Source organism: Otolemur garnettii, unplaced genomic scaffold (genome assembly GCF_000181295.1).
Source record: "Otolemur garnettii isolate 467f Iridium unplaced genomic scaffold, OtoGar3 scaffold00004, whole genome shotgun sequence".
Classification (NCBI taxonomy): Eukaryota; Metazoa; Chordata; class Mammalia; order Primates; family Galagidae; genus Otolemur; species Otolemur garnettii.
In genome coordinates this window covers 32,447,094-32,449,828 of record NW_003852399.1, presented here as the reverse complement: position 1 = coordinate 32,449,828, position 2,735 = coordinate 32,447,094, and positions in this window count along the sequence as shown.

Below are 2,735 nucleotides of genomic sequence, written 5' to 3'. Positions count from 1 at the left end.
AGGGGTACAGGTGAATCTTTCTAAGAGTAGAATGTGAATGTTTTAAAGCAATAACTGAGAAAATGACATGAAGGCTGTGTTGACCAGTTGATGGAAGTATTTCAGATTGCATGTGAAAACCCCACACTGTACCCTAGAAGTGCATTAATGTACATAGTTACCGGTCAATAAAAAATAAAATAAAATAAAATAAAATAAAATAAAAAACAACTAAATACAAAAAAAAAAAATGGTAAAGAGAACAATTCAACAAGAAGACATAAAACCCTAAATATTTATGCACCTAATAGAGGTGCACCCAGATTTATAAAGCAAACCCTACTAGATCTAAAAAAAAGTGATAAATAGCAACATTATAAAACCAGGGACTTCAACACCCTTGGACATATCTTCCAAGCAGAAAATAAATAAACATGGGATTTAAATGAGCTTCTAGGAAAATGGGCCTAACAAACATTTAAAGAACATTCTTCCCTGAAACTACTAAATATATATTCTTCTCATCAGCACATGAATATTCTTCAAGACTGATTACATATTATGTCATAAAATACGTCTCAACAAATGCAGAAAAATAGAAATTATACCATGTATCTTCTCAGACCACAGTAGAATAAAATTAGAAATCAACTCCAATAGAAACACTCAATTCTACACAAACTCATGAAAATTAAACAACCTATTGCTAAACAACAATTGGGTCAAGGAGGAAAGTAAGAAGGATATCATAAGATTCTTCAAACCAAATGACAAAGAAGGCACAAGTTATCAAAATCTATGGGAGCCAGCAAAAGCAGTTGTAAGAGGAAAATATATAACCCTAAAAACCTACATCAAAAAAATAATCACATGTCGTTTCCAGGAATTAGAAAGGAAGAACAAACCAATCTCCAACCCAAGAGAATAAAAGAAGTGACTAAGGTCATAGCAGAACTAAATAAAACCAATAATGAAAGAATTATACAGATTATTAAATCAAATAGTTATTTCTCTGAAAATATAAACAAAATTGACAGACCTCTTGCCAGATTAACCAAATACAGAAGGAAAGGACCCTAGTAAGCCCACTTAGAAATGAAAAAGGAGATATTACAACTGATACTACATAAACACAAAACATCATCTCAGAATATTATTATAAAAAACTCTATGCACGCAAACTGGAAAACGCTGATGAAATAGAAAAAACCTTGGAAATACATGACCTCCCTAGTTTAGTCAGAAAGAAACAGAACTCCTAAATGGACCAATACAAGTAACAAAATTGAAGTAGCGATAAAAAGCCTTACAACAAGAAAAAGTCCCAGACCAAATGGTTTCACAGCCTAATTTTACCAGCCATACAAAGAGGAGCTGGTACCTACACTGCAGAAATTATTTTGTAACATCAAGAAAGAAGGAATCTTCCCTAACTCAGTCTATGAAGCCAATATCACCTCACTGCCAAAGCTAGGAAAGGATACAGCAACAACAACAAAACTGCAGACCAGTATCCCTTATGAATAGAGATGTGAAAATTTGCAATAAAATTTTAGCAAATGTAATTCAGCAGCACATCAAAAAATAAACCCACCATGACCAAGTGGCCTTCATTCCACGGTGTAAGGACAGATCAGCATATTCAAATCTATGCATGTGATTCACCACATAAACAGAAGCAAAAACAAAGACCATATCATCATCTCAATAGACACATGAACCGATTTGACAAAATTCAGCACCCTTTTATAAGAAGTCTTAACAAAGTAGACATAGATGGAATGTACCTCAAAATTCAAGAAGCTATGTATGACAAACCCACAGTCAACATCACACTGAATGGGGAAAAATTGAAAGCATTCTCACTTAGATCTAGAACTAGACAAGGCTGCCCATTGTCACTGATTCTATTCAACCTAGTGTGGGAGATCTTAGCCAGAACAATCAGACAAGAGAAGGAAATCAAGGCTATCCAAATGGGAACAGAAGAGATCAAACTATCACTCTGCTGACAATATGCCAGTAGATGATGTAATTCATGCCCACATAGGAGAAAAACTCATTTCAATTCAAGTTGTGGGGAGAGGGAATTAGGGAGGAGGAGAATGGAAGGAGGGTTGGAGTGCTCCCACTGAATGGGCACATTGTAGGGAGGTCTGGCACATCTTTTGGGTGCAGGATGTAACTACAAGAGGGACTCTACCTAACAAATTCAAATATTGTGATTTGGTTGTTTGTAACCTTACATTAACCTAAAAATAAATAAATAGGAAAAAATAAATAATAAAAATTAAAAATAAAATACTACCTAAAGTGATCTATAGATTCAATGAAATTCCCATTAAAATACCAATGTCATTTTAGAAAAAATAATTCTGCACTTCATATGGAATCAGAACAAAAGCCTGAATAGCCAAAGTAAACATAAACAAAAAGGACAAATCAGGTGGCATTACTCTTTCGGACTTCAAGCTATACTGCAAGGCTATAGTAACTAAAACAGCATGGTACTGGCACAAGAACAGAGACATAGACCAATGGATCAGAACAGAAAACCCAAATATAAAACCATCATCATATTGTATTGCCATCTGATCTTTGACAAAGGAAACACTAGCATATATGCATACACTGGGGAAAAGAATTCTTTTTTTTTTTTTTGAGACGGAGCCTCAAGCCATCCCCCTGGGTAGAGTGCCATGGCATCACGCTCACAGCAACCTCCAACTCATGGGCTCAAGCGAGTCTCCTGCCTC